Source organism: Mirounga angustirostris, unplaced genomic scaffold (assembly GCF_029215605.1).
Source record: "Mirounga angustirostris isolate CCGP_5_RB_7025 unplaced genomic scaffold, mMirAng1.0.hap1 SCAF_4, whole genome shotgun sequence".
NCBI classification, from domain to species: domain Eukaryota; kingdom Metazoa; phylum Chordata; class Mammalia; order Carnivora; family Phocidae; genus Mirounga; species Mirounga angustirostris.
Window position 1 is genome coordinate 25110394 of NW_026991712.1, and position 21150 is coordinate 25131543.

The following is a 21150-nucleotide window of genomic DNA, read 5'->3' on the forward strand; positions in this document are numbered from 1 at the left end:
GGTAAGTTTATTTCTAAGTTACTCTCCAATGGTCAAACTTCTAATGTTTATTTTAAAAGAAGGAAAAATATTCCAGGATCTTGCACCTTATTCGACGCAGAAATTCACTTCTATTTTTTCCACAGAGAACATGTGTACATGCATAAACACCTGCCTATAAACTTACTATTCAGTATATTTAGTTTTCTTATTAGGAGAAAACAGGATCAAATAGGAAAGATGGTGGTGAATTATAAAATTGCACTGTTAATACAAATTCGTATGCCAATGAATGGTTACCTTTGATTAGGAGAACTTTTAAAGTTCCAGTATATGTGAGTAAAACATTTTAAGCTGTACTGAGTTTTCTTCTCACCATTTTCTTAAGAGAATTCAAAAATCTAAATGACTCCAGGTGTAAGTTTTAAGGAACAGAATGCCACATATCATTACCACTGGGTACATATATGCATATGCACACAGGTACACACACACACCTTAAAGGTGTGGAGATGAGCAGTGAAATGGAACTTAAGATGGATTTTTTTTTTTAATATTGAATGCTAACATCAGCAAGAAAAATCAATCAGTACAAACCAGCATCTTTTTAAAAGGGAAATAAATACAAGACACAGTCCTAAGAAGGAAGCAACATCAACAACAGGAAAATAAATAAATAAAACCACCTTGGACTGACAATTTAAATCTATTCATGCTTTCTAAATCTTGATTAATTAAAAAACAGTAAGAATGATTCAGGAGATGCTACCGACACAATAAACTAGAACTAAACATTGAGTAAGACAAACTATTCTATTATCAAACATAGTCAAGGAGAACAAAATTAACAACACTTCATAATATAAACCCTAATTATTAAAGAAGAAAATCCTCAGACATAATGTAACCAGATAGATGTATCTTTATTTAGGGAAATATGAGACATTCCCACACCACTAATCACCGCCTACTCCCCTGGTGTTCCAAGGTTGAATCTGTAAGAATGTTGCTAGGAAGAGGAAATCAATTAGCATATAAAACCTGAATTTATTATTTCAGTATTTTTATTTAGCCATGTAACTTTCTCACTGACACTTGACAATTTTAGGAGGCTTTCCTAAATACTCTTATTAAGGCTTGTATCATATTGTAGTGAAATTGCTCATTTTCTCACTGTTCTCCATCCCATGCAACCGTTAAGTTTCTTGAGAATATAGAGTGTCTTTTCTACAGCATCTTTAATGCCTAGCATTGCCCAGATGCATAATAGGTGTCTGTGATCTTCTGTTCCTGTTGAATAAAGTGTCAGTACCTTCTAGCCACAGACCACCAAGAACACATCTGTAGTTAAACAAGTAGTTTTTATGACTCATGGCAGAGAGGGAAAATACCCATTCTGGGGAATGATGAGCCATCTCAGTAAGAGGGTATTAGAAAGCAATTACAATATTTGGGACTGTGTTGGGTGACTCTGGGGCAGGTCAAAGGAAGCAAGGCTTTGCCGGGCTTTACTCTAAATTTGATACCATTAGGAAGTGGGGTCAATTCTAAGATTGGGTAATGTAACACATCTTACATCTTACATCTTAAGACTAGACAAAGGCCAAAGCTGTAATTACTAAAACAGTAACAGTGGCTCCTATCACCCACATTAGGAGGATGTATTGTCCTTTTGTTAGTTTGGACAACATTCATGTCTTTGACCCTGTTCAAATATAATTATGGAGTGGTCTTGTTTTTTTTTTTTTTTCTTGATTCTTCCTTCATAGTAAAGGAGTGGCCTTATCTGATGAAGATATTTTGTGAAATTTTTTAGATTCCAGAGGAGAATAAAAGGTCCTAGCCATGACTGATAGTATCAGGTCAGCTGCTGAAAGGCAGAGGTTGCCTTTCTCTTTCCTAAAAGAAGTGGATTACTGAATTGCTTAATACCAGGGGTTTTTTTCCTCTCAGCAACTGATCCACTATTGTACAATGTATCAATTGCATGATTGATCAAAATCATCAAAAACTTCAGTCCACTCGTGGGAAAGGTAATTTACTGATCTGCCGAATAACAAACTTTCAACTGCCTGTAACCTCCACAGATGATTACCCTCAAGTCTTCTCCTCTAAGTGCATGCAGTTCCACCCATTGAGAGGTAGTCCATTTCTTCTTCTCTTGACTCTGAGATAGTTTTAAAATTTGCTTTGATCAACAGAGTAAGCTGAAGCCTGATGCTGTTTCATTTCCAGGCCTGACTTTTAAGAGGCCTGTCTGCTTCTGCCTTTCCTCTTGGAAGCCAGTCGCCATCCCCTAAGACTGACTACTCACCTTGCTGTTAAAATACCCAAGCTAGCCATAAGGAGAGAGAGAGAAAGGCCGTGGAGAGAAACACTGAATGTGTAAAAGAGGTATTTTTGGACCTTTCAGCCCAGCCTAACCCCCAACTAAATATACAGGCATGACTAAGCCGAGGCAAGGCTACTAGAAAAATTGTACAGTCAACTCACAGAATTGAAAGCAAATAAAATAATTATGCTTTGGAGTTTATGCAACAATAAATATTTGGGTATCCTAGAATGTAAGCTCGTCCAACACTTTAGAAGTCTACTCATCCAAAAGGAAGGTATATTTCTTGAGAGTTAAAATGATAAAAAAAAAGACATAGAAAACTGTACCATTTTCATTATGATTAATAAGAAAAAATGCAAGTTCTTCAACAGTTTTTTTCCTCCTACTAAGTTCTGAGAAATTTTAAGCAGGAGAACTTTAATGGATAACTTAAATTTCCATTTGTGTCTGTGAGAGAAGTTTTATAACAAATGTTAAGAATGTCCATTTTACCATATATACAATGGAATATTACTCAGCCATCAGAAAGGATGAATACCCAACTTTTACATCAACATGGATGGGACTGGAGGAGATTATGCTAAGTGAAATAAGTCAAGCAGAGAAAGTCAGTTATCATATGGTTTCACTTATTTGTGGAACATAAGGAATAACATGGAGGACATTAGGAGAAGGAAGGGAAAAATGGGCGGGGGGAATTGGAGGGAGAGATGAACCATGAGAGATTATGGACCTGAGAAACAAACAGGGTTTTAGAGGGGAGCGGGGAGGGGGGATTGGTTAGCCCGGTGATAGGTATTAAGGAGGGCATGTATTGCATGGAGCACTGAGTGTTATACGAAAACAATGGGTCGTGGATCACCACAACAAAAACCAATGATGTATTTGTATGGTGACTAACATAACATAATAAAATTTAAAAAAAAAAGAATGTCCATTTTATGATTTCTATAATAATTCTTTATGTAAGGGCATAACATTAAATAAAATAAATGAAGACTTCTTAGAAAAACTAACTAATGTACCCCAAATGAACAACTTTATGATCTAATTTTATATAAGAACGCAGAGTAGAAGTCTTACATTCTAAGCTGGGAGCTAAATAACACAATTTGAGGCAATAGTTTTGGATGGAAGTATTCTGTATAGGTGACTGAAGAGAAATATGATTAAGGTTGCCAGATCAACAGGAGACAGGGCTGACATTCTAACAGAAAGTTCAGAAAGTGCTAGCAACATTGTTGTTCAACCAGAAAGAACCCCTCAACTTTTAAACAAGTTGTGTCTTCAAAGACACCTACATACATATAGCTGAAATTTTTCTTACAAAGACCACTTGGATCCAGTTATAGTTACTTGAAAACCTACAGTCTCAAACTATAGATTATATTACAGATGCTATTTTTCCTAGAGATTCATTTGGTTTGGATCTTGTTCAAAATGCGTATTACCAATGGTCTAACTTGATTAGAGAGAAATCTCACATGTGTTATCTGTGCAATATCCACTTTATTTTTTTTAAAGGTTTTTTATTGGGGCGCCTGGGTGGCTCAGTCGTTAAGTGTCTGCCTTCGGCTCAGGTCATGGTCCCAGGGTCCTGGGGGAAGCCTGCTTCTCCCTCTCCCTCTGCCCCTGCTTGTGTTCCCTCTCTCGCTGTGTCTCTCTCTGTCAGATAAATAAATAAAATCTTAAAAAAAAAAAGATTATTTATTTATTTATCTGACAGAGAGAGACACAGCGAGAGAGGGAACACAAGCAGGGGAGTGGGAGAGGGAGAAGCAGGCTTCCCGCGGAGCAGGGAGCCTAATGCGGGGCTTGATCCCAGGACCCTGGGATCATGACCTGAGCCGAAGGCAGACGCTTAACCGACTGAGCCACCCAGGCGCCCCAATATCCACTTTCAAAGAGCATAATCGCCAATGTATATTTCACACTGAGCCAAATATCATAATTGATAACATTTATGTGCTGTGTTACTTAGCAGTAATCATTTTTATTTTGGTAATGTTCTTCTAAAAGCTATCAATGATATTGTGAATATAATTGTTGTTGGAACTTCTTTCCCACAGTAGTTAGAAATTGGAGCCAACTACCCATAAGAATAGACGTTAAGGAGGCCTAAAGGCTGGAATAACAAAAAGATGATACACCTGGGAAACCATCTTTTGATTCACCCACAGTAAACACTAGGGAATACACTTGAGCTGTTAGCAGTTGAATACATTTGAGCTGTTGGCAGCTGAGCTTTTGGTTGGCTTCTGGTTGGCAAGCAGAGATATCATTTGAATCTAGAAATATATCCTGTCCCCTTAAAAATGTCAGAGAGTTGCTCTGCAAAAGGAGTAATGCACAACTCATTCTATTCAAGGGCGGCACTGGGTACTGTTGCAGGGATTTGAAAATCAGAGGGTGGTCCTTCGGACTGAGACTGCTATTGTTTTCCTGGCTTTGAGTAGCAATTTTGTGTATTTTAAAGGACTTGTGTCATTTGACTGAGTCTTCGGCCATCTTTCTGGTACCATCCTCATAGTGCAAGCCCTGCAGATTGAGGTCTAACGTAAGTTTAATGCAAAGCATTGCAATCCTGATACACTGACTTGGGGAGATATAAAACAACCAGAAGGATATGATTCCAGAAAACACAGGATCATATTTTTAACCACACTCCATATCAGATTAACAAAACTATGTACCTGGGGAACTAGGAAGAACAACTGTAAAAGTGTTAATCTTTTGACCAGAGGCTCTTTGACACTTTGGCCAACTGGTTAAACACACACACACACGCACACACACGCCCTAAAGTCTGAAGTAAGCAAAATGTATAATTACCCTGTGGCTTCTATTGGCTCAATAGAAGAGGCACCTGAGGTTTTACAAAACAAAAATAAATAGGAAACGACCAGATTAGGTGTCTGGCTGGCAAGGAAGCAGATACTAAAACTGTGGTCTCCATAGCTGGAATGAAGACAGCTGCAGTGGTGGTGCTGTGAATGGCTGAGGTCCTGTAGGACTTGCAAAACCCCAGCCTGGCAGGCAGCACCTTTCTAGGCATGCTTTTGTAAACTGCTGAGGTATTAGATATGGGAAAGGGTAAAAAAAAAAAAAAAAAAAAAAAGTGCTGAGAAGTGCTTTACCTCATACCAATGCAGTTCTAACTGCAGGGAAAAAAAGTGATGAGAGAGTCAGATCACAGGAAGGAGACAAAATAAGTGAAAGTCCTGGTATTACTTTTAATTGTGAGTAACTCTGTTTTAAGATGTGTGAGCTAATCTTGTTGCTTTTATAGACAGTCTGAAATGAGAGCAGTGACCTCGGAGCCCTGTGATTTGCGCAAGCTAATTGGGTTACAAATAATAGTCTTCAGAAAACGGAGTATCAGAAATAATTTTCTAATTAGAACAGGTAGCCTCCAAGTACAAATGTAAAAGTACTTAATTGAGACAGAAAACTTTAATTGGTAAGAGTAGGCAAAAGCTATTTCATTTTGAAACTTCTGATTAAAATATGGTACGCACATATATGGGATCTGGCCAGGAATAAGGTGTTCTTCAACTATGGCATTGTTGCCATTCTGAGTACTAAATTTCCTTGTTGTTCAGAACCATGCCACCCATTAGAGGATGATTAGGATCTCTGCCCCCTGCTCACTAAAAGAAGGACATTATCTTTGGGTCCAAAGTAATTGAGCAAAAGCACTTCCACATCATTAAGGGAGAAAAAGCTAAGGAATGTACCATCTGAATATACATTTAATAAATATGAACTGCTAAATTTTGATCAGACCAAGATTCCTAGCATATTAAATTAATATGGCCTTGTGCCCATGCTGATGTCTATTTCTGATATAATTTTGATGAGAGGAAAATGACTTCTCTGGGTTAGAGCTAATTGAAATGGGGGCGGGGGAAAGGGGAGGATGGACTGGCAGTACATCTGAATCATCCCCTAGGTGATAAGTCTTAATTTAAAAAGTAGTTCCCTGTTTTTATAGATTTTTTAAAAATATGGTTTAAAGCAACTACTTCTATGCTGGGGAGAGTGAGTATGGATAAATACATATTCAATTTAAGATAGTTCAAGTTTGAGTGAAACGCCTCAAAAAAAAAAAAAAGAGAGAGAGAGAAAGATTAACCAAGTAGAAGCTGACAAAAGTAAGCATCTCTCTGTAGATCCCAGGTGAAAAGAATACCCCAAGAGTATCATGAGAGAATATGCAGACTTCCTACAAATGCTCAGCCAGCTGAGACCTTTTCCTAATGCAGGTCAAGAATGCCTTCTACCTAAGGACTCATGCATTTAATGGAAGTGACTCCATTTACTCCATTTAGAATGGCAACACAAATAATTTCTGGTATAGTAAGTCTCCTGTGAGACTGAGTAAGACTATCAGTACAGATACTAATATGAAAAGCAAAACAAACAAACAGAAAAAAAGAGAAAAGCAAAACACAAACTTTGGTATTATAAGCCACCAGACAGATAGTAAATCTGAAACAGCTAATTCATGGAAGGTTTTGTCAGTATATGCTCATGGTTACCCCATGCAGTTACTCTGCCTACACCAAGGGCAAAATAAGACAACCAATCACTTTTTGATATTTGGCAAAACCATAACTGCCTTTTCTCTACCAATGTGCCCAAAGTGATTTTGTGCTCTTCTCTGTTAAAATCATGCAATTGGCTCCCACAGAATGCAAAATCTACCATGCAGATATGGTATGCTTTTCTCATTTTGCAAAATGTTGAACATTTGCAATTGATCTTTCCATAAAAATAATTTACTAAATACTTGATGTTTTTATGTGTATACTAAAACTTCTGGGGAATGAGTCTAAAGTAACATAAAGTTACATATAAAGGCACTTAGAGATATCTAAATGTAACATAAACAAGAACAGGAGACAAATTTATTAGTGACCTTAATGAACTGGATCTTGTGAAACATCACAGAGTTGTAAAAATATGAATTTAAGTCATTACCCCACTGAAACTTTAGTGTATAGTTTTAAAAATCTTTGATTTTCCTACATGTTAATCCAGTCGTATTTTCTTTCTTTTTTTTTAGTTAGACAAAAACAATAAATATTTATATTCTCAGAAGTTTTTTAGCAATTAGAATTCAACATTAAGGTTACCTGTGAAAAAAGCTGAGTAATGATACAAATAAGAAGGAAAAAAAAGAAGAGATAAAGTAGTTTTAGACTCAACTTCAAAGACTTTTATTTGTCTGAGTTGTACCTTTTCCTGGTTGGTGCCTATTAACTAGTAGAGATTCTAATTGAGATACTATTTTTATTTAGCAAGTCTTTACCATTCTTCCCAGAAATGGTCATATTCCTTTTTTCTTATTTCCTGAATTTATATAGGATCAGATAATTTCTAGACTTTAGAGCCAGTTCTAGAATTCTTGAACTTATAATCAAAGGAAAAAAAAAAAGATTCCTCTTTAGGGATTGACTTATAATTTAAAAATCATTTTTTGTAATAGCACATGTGGCATGGTCTATCAAAGCAAATGGGAAAGAGAAAATGAATATAAAACTCTGTGTTTAAAAAAATAAGGTGGTAAATAAACTGAAAATTATTTACCTGAAGACATAATCTTCCATAAAATGTCATTTTTCTGTTCTGTCACTTTAGGATGTTACTTTGTGCCACTCTGCTCTTTTTTTTTGACTGTATGGAGTAGTTCAAATACTTCTTGTATTAATAATGCTTGTAATTTGTTTAATCTTCTATCATATGTTTGTGTATGGAATACATACACACAGACTTAAATGACACACATATCATGGATTGCAAAATTCAATTATCATTAAGATGTCAATTCTTTTCAACTGGCACTACAGATTCAAACAACTGCAATCAAAATTCTAACAAGCTCTTTGGAAGATATCAACAAAATTATTCTAAAGTTTATATGAAAGTCAGATACCTAGAATACCCAACACAATACTAAACAAGAACAAAGCTGAATCACATTAATCAATTCCAATACTTACTACAAAGCTACAGCAATCAAGACAGCACATACTGGGGGGGTGGGGGGGAAGGCACATAGATCAATACAACAGAATATAGAGCACAGAAATAGAGTCACACAAATTTAGTAAATTGACCGTTTACAAGGAAGCAAAGGCAAGTCAATGAAGAAAAGACAGTCCTTTCAACAAATGGTGCTGGGACAATTGGTGGTCCTTAAGTAAAAATATAAACCAAGTCGCGAACCTTTTAGTTTTCAAGAAAATTAAGTAAAAATTGATCATAGGCCTAAGGGTAAACAGAAGATGATAAAACTTCTAGAAGACAACATAGGAGGAAATCTAAGTGATAAATGACTTGGCTTTGGTGACTTCTAGATCTAATACCAAAAAACACAATCCATGAAAGAAACAAAGCGCAAGTTAACCTTAAAATTTAAAACTTCCACTCCATGAAAGATCCTGTTAAGAGAATGAAAAAAATAGGGGCACCTGGGTGGCTCAGTTGTTAAGCGTCTGCCTTCGGCTCAGGTCATGATCCCGGGGTCCTAGGATTGAGTCCTGCATCGGGCTCCCTGCTCCGCGGGAAGCCTGCTTCTCCCTCTCCCACTCCCGCCTGTTTGTGTTCCCCCTCCCACTCCCCCTGCTTGTGTTCCCTCTCTCTCTGTGTCTCTCTCTGTCAAATAAATAAATAAAATCTTTAAAAAAAGAGAGAATGATAAAAAGTAAGTGGGGCACCTGGGTGGCTCAGTCAGTTGTGTCCAACTCTTGGTTCTGGCTCAGCTCGTGGTCTCAGGGTCATGGGGTTGAGCCCTGAGCCCTGAGCCTGGAGCCCATGGGTTCCGGGCTCAGCGCAGTCTGCTTGAGATTCTCTCCCTCTCGCTCTGCCCCTCTCCCTGAACGTTGGTGTGCTCTCGTTCTCTCTCTCAAATAAAATAAATAAATAAAATATTTTTTAAAAAAGAAAAAATAAGTCAAAGTATGGGAGAAAATATTTGTAAAACATGTATCTGATAAAGGACTTCTAGCCAAATATACTAAACCACTTAAATTTCAAAAATAAGAAAACAATCAAATTAAAAAACTGGACAAAAGATTGAAAAGACCCCACCAAAGAAAACACACATATAGCAAATAAGTATATAAAAAGATGCTTAACAGAATATATCATTATGGAATTATAAATTAAAACAACAGTAAGTACCACAACACACTTATTAGGAATGATAAAATTCTAAAAACTGAGGATACCAGTTGTTAGCAAGGATCTGGATCAACAGAGACTAATGCATTGCTAGTGGGAAGCAGCAATTCTGAAAGATAATTTAGCATTTTGTTACAAAGCTAAACATAGTGCTACCATATGATGCAGCAATTGTACTAACAGGTGTTTCCTAAATGATTTGAAAATGTATGTCCCCATGAAAACCTGTATTAGAATGTTCATAGCATCTTTATTCAAAATCACCAAAAACTGGAAGGAACTAAGAGGTCATTCTATAGATGAATGAACAAACAAACTGTGGACCATCTGTACATCTATACAATGGAATATTATTCAATCATAATAACAAATGAGCTATCAAAGTACAAAAATAAAAAGAAAAGAAAAATGAATCTGAAATGCATGTAGCTAAATGAAAGAAGTCAGTCTGAAAAGGCTACAAACTATATAATTACCAATTATGCATCATTTTAGAAAAGGCAAAACAACTGTGATGGTAGAAAGTTCACTGGTTTCCAGGGCTTCAGGATCAGAGGGTAGGGGTGAATGGGTGAAGGAGAGGAGGAGGTGAAAGTATCCTGTACAATACAGGAATGACACTATGCATTTGTCAAAACCCATAGAACTTTACACCACAAAGAATGAACCTAAATGTGAAGAAGAGGAGCAGGAGAAAGAAGGTAGGAGGAGGAGGGAGAGAATATTATTTAGGAAGTCAAAGGAATCCCAGGATGGAACACAAAATTTAACAGAGTAACCAAACTTTATTACAAATGTATAAAATAACCAGCCTGGGTGGTTATTTTATACATTTGTATAGCACTCTTGAAGTAATGGCTGACTTTAAAACTAAGGAAGGAAATACATAAGATGATACACAAGATTTAGAGCATCTTGTAGTGTCAGAAATTAAGAAAGTGCCAAAAAAAAAAAATAATACATAAATGAAGAATGTATGTCAAAGAGACAGAGGAGCCAAACCTGGGACAATTTTAGCAAAAAATAAATGAATAAAATAACACTAGATTTATAACATAAATTATAAAATATTCATAAGTCCATACTGATATAAATAAATGACTGAATAAGTAAAAAAAAAATTACATAAATAAGAAAGAATAAACAAATCCACCACACAGGAGAATACCAAATAATGTATGTGGATACTGCTCTAAAAAAGCTGGAGCATTAACTCTACTACGTTAAGTGTGGGCTGCACATACTGATTCCTTCCAAAATGTACGGTAAGAAAGGGAGGGGGGAGAATAATTTTACAGTGCAGAAACCTGTTATCAAGGTAATCATCAAAAATGATAAATCATGTTAATAATATGTATCCTCGATATAACATGATGAAAATGACACCTTATTTCTATGGCCTTTCTACCCAAAACCCATATCACAAGTCTAATCACAAGAAAAACATAGGCAAAATCTCAGCTGAGGGGCATTCTACAAAATATCTGATCAGTATTCCTCAAAATTGTCAAGATCATTAAAAGCAAAGGAAGTCTGAGAAACTGTCATAAATAACGTAAGCCAAAGGGAAACAGGATGACTAAATGTATTCTGGTATCCTTGATGGAATACTAAACAGAAAAGGGACATACATTTGGTAAAAACTAAGGAAATCTGAATGAAATGTGGACTTCAGTTAATAATGATGCCTCAAGGGGTGCGTGGGTGGCTCAGTCAGTTAAGCGTCTGCCTTCGGCCGAGGTCATGATCCCAGGGTCCTGGGATCGAGCCCCGTGTCTAGCTCCCTGCTCAGTGGGGAGTCTGCTTCTCCCTCTCCCTCTGCTGCTCCCCACTGCTTATGTGTGCACTCTCTTCTCTCATAAATACATAAATCTTTAAAAAATAATAATAATAAAATAAAAAGAATAATGATGCCTCAATATCAGTTTGTTAATTGGAACAAATATACCATATTAATGTAATATCCTAAATAATATGGGGAAACTCACAATGTCTTTGTAACTTTTCCATAAATGTAACACTGTTCTAAAAATTAACAGTTTATTTAAAAAATACATCAATTTTTTTTTAAAAGCTATTTCTGTTCCATGAAACACTTTCCAGACATGTTGATATGTCTGATAAGTAACAGTATTCTGAGCTAAATGAAGTCCTGGAAATACTACAGATTTCTATGAGCTTTATTCCTTTGACAATGAAAATGGTACATAAGGAATGGAATGGGAAGAGGCATGCACTAAACACTGCTTTAACTCAATTTTAGTTAAGGTTTCCAAAGCTTATTGATCAAACAATACTGACTGTTAAAGTATGTGAGGCCTGTGTGTGAGTGTGAGTGTGTGTGTGTGTGTGTGTGTTTGGGGAAAAAAGTCTATTAAAAATCCGGGCACATCCTGGAGGAGCATAATGTTTTAAGTTCACTAGGAATGAATCACAGCTCAGGAGTTTATTGAATGTAATAATTTTGCAAGGATTGGAAATAACTGTCCAACAGATGTTAAAGACATAAAGGGATAAAGTCTCTTCTCAGCCCTATTTTAATTCTATCAAATAAGCTGTTTGATAAGGGTTATTAGACCCCTCTCTTGTAACTTCTATTATCCAAACAATTTAATACACTTCTACATTTATACTCTAGAAATCTAGCTTTCCAAGACTTCACAAAAATGTGTGCTTAGGGAATACTCTCCCTGAAGTCAAGCTCTGAACAATTTACTTTCCTTTTTACTCAAAGAACCAAGCCCAAGGCCTCCTATTGTACTCAAGAATTCAGATACCATAAAACATTACAATATGATTTAAACAAAAATTCTTGAATGAGTTTATCAGTGTTCTCTTGAGCAAAGCATCCATGGAGTGCAGGGAGAAGAAAAGAACAGAAAGTAGAGGGCACTGTGAAAAACAATGCATTTTAGCAAGTGTTTATTGTGTGCTCACTACTTGCCAGGTAGGGAGAAGATAAAGTTGCTTTACATCATTGCCCTCAAGTTCAAGGGACTGAAAAGCTTACAGCTCCTCCTATTCTTTTTTCACATTTGTTTTTGTGAGGTATAGAATGAAAAATAAGTAGGTCTGTTATAAACAACCTACTTCACTATGACTTACTTTAGTGCCAAGATTTCTTTTTTTTTTTTTTTTAGATTTTATTCATTTATTCGCCAGAGAGAGATCGAGAGGGAGAGTACAAGCAGGGGGAGTGGCAGGCAGAGGGAGAAGCAGGCTCCTGGCTAAGCAAGGAGCCTGATGTGGGACTCGATCCCAGGATCCTGAGATCATGACCTGAGCCGAAGGGAGACGCTTAACCATTTGAGCCACCCAGGCGCCCCTAGTGCCAAGATTTCTTACTTTAATGGTTTAATTAGTGATTTCTAGCTCATTAATATAAATAACTTATTTTCTACATTTTTGTAATACATTAACTGGTTTATGCCTAATAAACTAACAAAATACAGCTGTCAAGTATATATTAGCTATGAAAGACTTAGAATTTAGAGCCAATTATTTCAATCTCATTCCAAAAGCTGTCACTTACAGTTAAAGTTATGCAGTTTCTAAGGAAAGCCCAAAATGTCTCCTATATGCAATTTACCCATCATCAATTATAGAGTGATCCAAAAACTAGAGTAACGCCTTGGAAAGAAAAGTTAGGAAAGAAACTTAATACTCATCAGGTATTATTTAAATTTAGACATTGCTTTTACCAAATTTTCTTATTAGGGTTTTACCCCTTTCACAACATCTACTTTGAAAACAGATTGTTCGCAATGCAGATAATTAATATTTAAAATAACTTAGATGATAGATAGATAGATAGATAGATAGATAGAAAGATAGATAGATGATAGATGAAATGACATCTCAACCAGAGCATTTGTGTTTGAGAAAATATTATCTGGATAGGTGACTTGTTCTGAACTCTTGATTGAATGCAACAAAGCAACTGATAGATTCATCACAGTGATACTAGTTTATAATTTATTCAACTGGTTAGTTCACTCAAAACTGTCAATCTAGATGTAGATATATGAATAAAATCATTAATACCTTTTTCAAACTGCCACATTCCTTTTTCCTTCTTTACCATTAACTTTGCTTTACATTTTAAATTCCTTTATAACAAACTTGCCATGCCTTAACAATTACTTGGTTTAAAGGCATGAAAACTATGTTACATCTCTTGGCCTCTCTTGGTTTCTCCTAGGATTCTCTCCTTGCTCTGTGATTTATTTCTCCATTCAAGTTTTCCACAGTGATCTATCTGCCACCTTTTATTTCAAGGTAACTTTTAATTGTTTGTCCTACTATCACCCCATCCACTCACCTAATGAACATAATCAGATTTCTTCATTTTACTGATGTTGTAGTTCCAAGTCTAACATAGTAGCTAACACTATGCTAGGCAATAATTATTATTATTTTTTTTTTGGCAAATGCAAAATACAAAGTGGACTTCCACTTCCAGCTGTGTGGTGGACTAGACAGTCTGAAATGCCCTCAGGCACTTCAAAATACACAGAAGCTGTCCTCTTTATATTATAAATACAATAGAATACTAAACAGTTCTGAAAGTCCAGCCCAGATCTTACTTTTATGTAATCCAAGCTGTAAAACTCTTTGCTTTTTATCCTTCAACTTATAAAGATACTAGCTTATGAGCAATTTATAAGAAAACATAAATATTGACTAAAATATTCATTTTTTAAAATTGGTTGGTTATATAGTAAAGTTTTGTAAATCTATTTGTTGTGTAGATTTCTTGTTTTTATGAAATTCATTTAAACAGATTCATCATGTTGCTTTTCCTTGAATCTTCTGCCAAATGTGCAAAACAATTCCCCAAACAAAACTGCATTAAAATTTTAAATAGAATTTTACCTGGCTAATTTTTTTAAAAATTTCAATACACTTGCTTTGAGACTAATGCTCAAAAGAATCCTTTTAGACGTCAGATAAAATTTATTTTTTAATTAAATTGTTTTAGCTAGGACAAATTTTCCCATAAAGCATAATTATTGTGAAAGATTACATAGAGAAAAATGTGTTCACATGTTGATTTGCATTTAATATGAAATCTAGTATTTCATGTATATACACTTTCAAAGTATATATTAATCTAAATAAAAACTCGAAAATCTTTTATTGGCATTTTTAAATAATAATGGTTGTACAAAAATGGACCTATAGTGTGAATTTTTTCAAGATTATAGTTTATCTTTTAATATGTTGGAAAAAGTACCCTTGCAATCTATTTATTGTCATATTATAGTAATGAGAAGGGTTGGGTATGACAAAATATTTTTTAAAAGAGTACATATATATCCATCCCCTTCAGTATTGAAAGAAGAATGACATTGATTCCACTCTTAGAAGAGTGAAATATCAATATTAATGTTAATTTTTAACAGGTAGGAGCATAATCAGAAAAACAGCATTACAAGTATTACTCCTCAAAAGTAAGTGTATCTAAAGGGTAAAGCCCAACATCACCAAAATAACTAAATTAAAATGCAGTATGTGTGGTGTCCATGTAACAGAAGAGGAAATTTGGACAGAGAGAAGACAGCCACCTACAAGCCAAAGGGACAGACCGCAAAACCTTGATCTCAAACTTCCAGATTCCAAAATTGTAAGAATATATTTCAAGTAAATGGAGGTAGATTAGAAATATATGTGTTAAATTGTAAACAGAACATGGGTGGCCTAAATTACCTGGATATTTTAGCTAATACAATAATTCACAAAGGAAATATGATGAATACATAATTACAAAGAGAATTCAACATTAAATTATTGTAGATGAACAATCCAGAAAAATTCAAAACACTTATAAACCTACTAACAATAATAATTCAAGAAGAAATTCAAACAGTCACAAAATGAAGATCACTTAGGTCTCTTATATGCCCACAAAATAGGGAGGAAATCCTAGGAAAGCCATTCTCAAGTAGCAAGTTCTTTCAGATTTACAAAGGAAAATATAAATCTTCTGTTGAATGAGTTATTATACATGTAAAATATACAAACATGTATATTTTGCCATAGAACAGAGTATTGTTCCCCACTGGTAAAAAAAACTTTCTAGGAGGACCTTACTGATCTGAACCTGGTCCACCTTCATCTACAGCCTATGACTGAACAAATCAAAGTTATGGATGGAGTTTGACCCTATCTTGTTTATTCACTTAGTCTGGTATCACTTTGCTCCTGTAAGAAGGAGCAAATTATTGCTCTGTGAGTAAGAAGGGTGAGTTCTGTGTCAGCCTCAAGTGTTTTCTACCAACCCTGTCTTTTCTGCCTTGTATTTCATACATATTTCTTCAAGGTTATAGTCAATGGTATCATTTCCTAGCTTTTAAATGACAAAAGTTTTTCTAATTTTACATGTCTTCAATCATTTCAGTTTGCATTTGTAGGAGAGAGGTTGGGTATTCATGTTTATCATTATATCTACATTATAATATAGTCCCTCTCAAGGAAACAAAATAGAATTCTCTTGGTTGAAAATAATTTTTGCCTGGAATGTTTTATATTCATATTAAAACCTTAACTTATTGCATCAGTTTTCATTCTTGCTATTATTTCCTCTGTTTTTTATCATGAATAATTCCAAGTAACTTTTCAGGATAATCTGTTTAATGGAACAAGAAATGAATTGTGATGTGTGTGTGTGTCTGTGTGTATGTGTGTGTGTTTTATCCATATGAGTATATATTTTTAAAGTAAATGTAAGCCATTTATATTTATTTTTATAACATTTTTGTCTAAACTTTATATTTTTATGCTTTTTCCTTATGAAAGTTTACTTTCTTTTTGCTAACTTACTATATTTTTTTCTCTTTAGTTCTTTCTTCTAATTTTGTAAGTAACAACCAATAGGTTTAAACATGCCTTATCCTGTAATTCTCCAATTATCATTAGAAATAATATCTCTTTAGTCTCCTCACATCCTACATATGAAGTCACTTAGTTGTTCTTAACTTTCTTGCTCCTGATATAATCTCTCATTATCCACTTATATTTTCATAAAATATTTAACATCATTTAAAAAATAAACTTGACATTTGCATGTTGTGGGGTTTTTCTGATATGCAAGAGATGAATGGATCCATACTAAAAATATAAAACTCCAAAAATAAAATAAAATAAAAATATAAAACTCCAAATGAGAAATGCTACAAAATAAAAAATATCTGTTTTCAAAGGCATTAAATATTAAGCATTAATAAAAGCATCAGTACAAAGAACTGTCTAAATATTTTTATAAATATGTTTATAACACTATATACAATAGGAAATAGATGATAGATAGGTAATAGATGGATTGATAGATATTTATCTAGCTATCTGGCTATTTCCTGTGGGTTCTATTCCTCTGGAGAACACTTAACATATACAGTTGCTATATATATAGTATATACATTTACACATGTAGTTGCATATAAATATAGTTGCTATATATATATATATGTATATATATATATAGTTGCTATATATATACAAATGCTATATAAACTATATAAATAGTATATTTTACTTTCAATCTATTTGTGAATCGATTGCTTTTTTTTGCTGTTCATAACTGTGTACAATGCTTAAGAAATCTCTAGATACTCGGTGGCCCAGTCAAGTTGGCACACAAAATTAACCATCAAAAAAATCTATGAGGGCGCCTGGGTGGCTCAGTCGTTAAGCGTCTGCCTTCGGCTCAGGTCATGATCCCAGGATCCTGGGATCGAGTCCCACATCGGGCTCCCTCCTCGGGGGGAGGCCTGCTTCTCCCTCTCCCCCTCCCGCTGCTTGTGTTCCTGCTCTCGCTATCTCTGTCTCTGTCAAATAAATAAATAAAATCTTAAAAAAAAATCTATGAAATTAAAATGCTACATTAAAAATATGTATTTAATATAAAAAAGCAATGAAAAAGAAATAGAGGAACAAAAAAGATAAGAGACATATGGAAAACAAAATATAAAATGGCAGACATCAATTCAACTATATAAATACTAACATTAAATGTGAATGGATTATACAATCCAATCTAAAGCCTGTTAGACTGAATGGAGAAAAAAATGACCCAATTATATGTTGTCTAAAGGAGACATAGTTAGATTTAAGACACAAATAGACTGAAAGTAAGATAATGGAAAAATATATATCATTCAAACAGTAACCACTGGAAAGCTGCAGTGACTACGCTAATTCTAGAAAAAATAGACTTTCAAACAAAAAATATTAAATGCAAATCAAAATCACAATGGCATACCACTTTATGCTCACTAGAATAAAAGTTAAAAATCAGATACAATTACTGTTGCTGAGAATGTGGAGAAATTGGAAACCTCATTTACTGCTGGTGAGAATGTTACATGATTCAGCCACTTTGGAAAATAGTATGGCAGTTCCTAAGATTAAACATAGAACACAGAAGATTAAGCACTATGATCCCACAATTCCACTCCTAGATACATATGCAAGAGAAATAAAAACATATATCCACATAAAAGCTTGTACACAAATATTTAGAGCATCATTAATCAAAATATCCAAAATGTGAAAACACAGCAATGGATGCAATGATTGACAAAAGGTAATGTGTGTGTGTGTATAAATTATTAAGTCACAAAAGAAATGAGGTACTAATATATGGTATATGGTACAGCATGGATGAACCTTGAAAACATTATTCTAAGTAAAAGAAGCCAGTCACAAAAGATCTCATACAATGTGATTCCATTCATATGAAAAGTCTAGAATAGGAATATCAATATAGGTAGAAAGGAGAATAATGGTTGCTTAGGATTGGGAGAATAGGGCAGGGGAATAGAGATAGAGATAACTAAAGAATACAAGATTTCTTCTCAAAGTGAAGAAAATGTTCTAAAATTGACTGTGGTGGTGATGGATGCATATATTCTTTGATATACTAAAAATCATTGGATTCTACATTTTAAATGGGTAGACTGTATGATATGTGAGTGATTATTCAATAAAACTTTAAAAAATTCATGTCTTCTTTGAAATTATTTAAATAAAAGGAAAGAAGGGGAGCCTGGGTGGCTCAGTCAGTTAAGCATCCAACTCTTGAGTTCTGCTCAGGTCATGATCTCAGGATCATGAGATGGAGCCCTATGTCAAGCTCTACACTCAGTGGGGAGTCTGCTTAAGATTCTCTCTCCCTCTCTCCCTCTGCCCCTCTTCTCACTAGCTTGTGTTCTTTCTCTCCCTCTAAAATAAATAAATATTTATAAATAAATAAATAAATGGAAAGAAATAAACTATACTTATAAAATATTCAACCAGTCTTTAGCACAAATATCTTCTTTATAGAAGACAAAATCCAAAGTGACATTTCACTATTCTTCATTTCCACATACTATCTCCTGTGATACCCTTCCTTCACTTTTGCAACAACAAAAATCTCATTATTCTTTAAGCAATTCGAATGTCATTTCACCTGACTCTTCCAAGGCAATATAGTAACTAATGTGATCCGTGGTTTTTTGTTTTTTCTGTTTTTTTTTTTTAAGATTTTATTTATTTATTTGAGAGAGAGAGAATGAGAGAGAGCACATGAGAGGGGGGAGGGTCAGAGGGAGAAGCAGACTCCCCGCCGAGCAGGGAGCCCGATGCGGGACTGGATCCAGGGACTCCAGGATCATGACCTGAGGCGAAGGCAGTCGCTTAACCAACTGAGCCACCCAGGCGCCCCGATCCGTGTTTTTAATAGCACTGTGTTCATATTACAATTACAAGCAATACCCTTGATCGTAAGTCTGTATTGCCATGTCAGTTCCCTCCCCTACACCATGATATTTTAAAAACAGATCTTAAGCCATCATCTTTTAAATACTCAGCATTCAACAAACCATATGTCACATAGTAAAAATGAAGGAAAACATTGGTTGTAAATCATCCTTCTCTTTCCATACTTACACACTTTTATATTAAGAGAAGAATTTCACTTAAAGAAGCAGATATACCTCCACTCTTGTGCAATATTCAAGACATGAAAGGGAAATAACATGTGAGATGAAACCACTGACATATATTTTTTTTAATTTCTGCCATTTTCAAAATTTCCCTTTGTAGTCAAGGACAAAGCATCTACCTATTCATATTATAGTAGAAATAAGCTGCCTGTAAGTTACCCAAAAGGGTGGAAGCATATATCGCAACTATAATTTGCAGATATAAGTATATTCGACTTAGTAATTAGTTCAGAAGAAAGTTGTCTTTTTTTGCAGAATGAACTAGTAATTTTAATAAAAATGATTGTTTTATTTTATAAATTCATAGACAAAATGAACATATCTTTTCATATTTATGTATTTCATATTTTATTTTCTTTTTACCTAAGAGATATGCATCTTTTGGTGTTATGGTTATTCTCATTATGTTGAAAGATTTTCCTCTCTCAAAAGAAATCTATTTATTCAATAATGTCAATGTTAAAAAAGACATTTTAAGAAGAGACATTTTCACAGAATTAGAAAATGCCTTCTAATGACATCAGTATTTAGACGAATATTTGCACATCTTTAAAGATAAATCAAAAAGTTGACTTTCTGTACTCAGCCAAATTTGGAAATGAAAAAAACTATCCTCTTGATGTGCTTAGCATTGCCAGGAATACTTTTGATGATGTCTATCTTTTAGAAGCATCTTCAAATGAAAAAGCAGAACAGAAATGAACATTGGCACGATGAAGCTTGAGGCTCTTTAAACTGTCAACTTGTCATTTTTTAGAGAATTACGTTTAGCTTAAAATGATTTTACATTATTTCTAATGCTGCTTTTAATGTTATTTCCCATGAGCTGATTTCACTATATGTACCATAGGTAAAATATTTCTTACATGATTTATATTAGATATAATATATATTTTTACCTGCCTTAAATTTTCCCCATTGCACTCAAGAGTTTGCTTTAGGGAGTGCTTTTCTATGGTGGGACTTAATTTTAAGGGTTAATTGAAAATTCTTTTAATGTCATAAAATGAAGTCTCTTGTTGGAATTCACTTCATCATTTTGAAGAAATAAAAAAATGGCCTTGGTGAACCCATGAAAAATCTGGATCCCACCACAAAAATACATTGCCTTAAGTAACATTCACATTGTGATCAGAAAAATTAAAGCACAAAAAATATACTTTCCTCTTTAGCTTATTACAGCAATAAATCCTATCATTGAAAAATGGATAGGTTCTTCTGCAACAGCAAACTAGGAATTAAGCAGCATGATTTTATTTTGGAATAAATAAACAAAGCTTTGCTTTATTCTATACTCATTCTATGCTGGGAATACTAAAGAAGTCTTTGAAAATCATTGGCATTTATACATAAAGAGAAATTAAAGGATGTAACAATTGTCTAGCGAATGCTTACTTAGTCAATGCAGTCAGGATGGGTCAACGTAAGCTATGTGTCCTGACTTGGAAAGAAAAGCCCTGGGTTCAAATTTCACCTTTTCCACTCACTAGCTAAGGGATCCTGAGCAACAGGTTTAGCCTCTGAGCCTCAAGTGAAATATCAGATGTCTGCTTTCAATGGATTATTTTGAAATTATAATGTGCGGTGGAAAGTTCTCAACAGAAACCCTGAATTAAAATCAGTTCTGGTGGGCACCTGGGTGGCTCAGTGGTTAAGCATCTG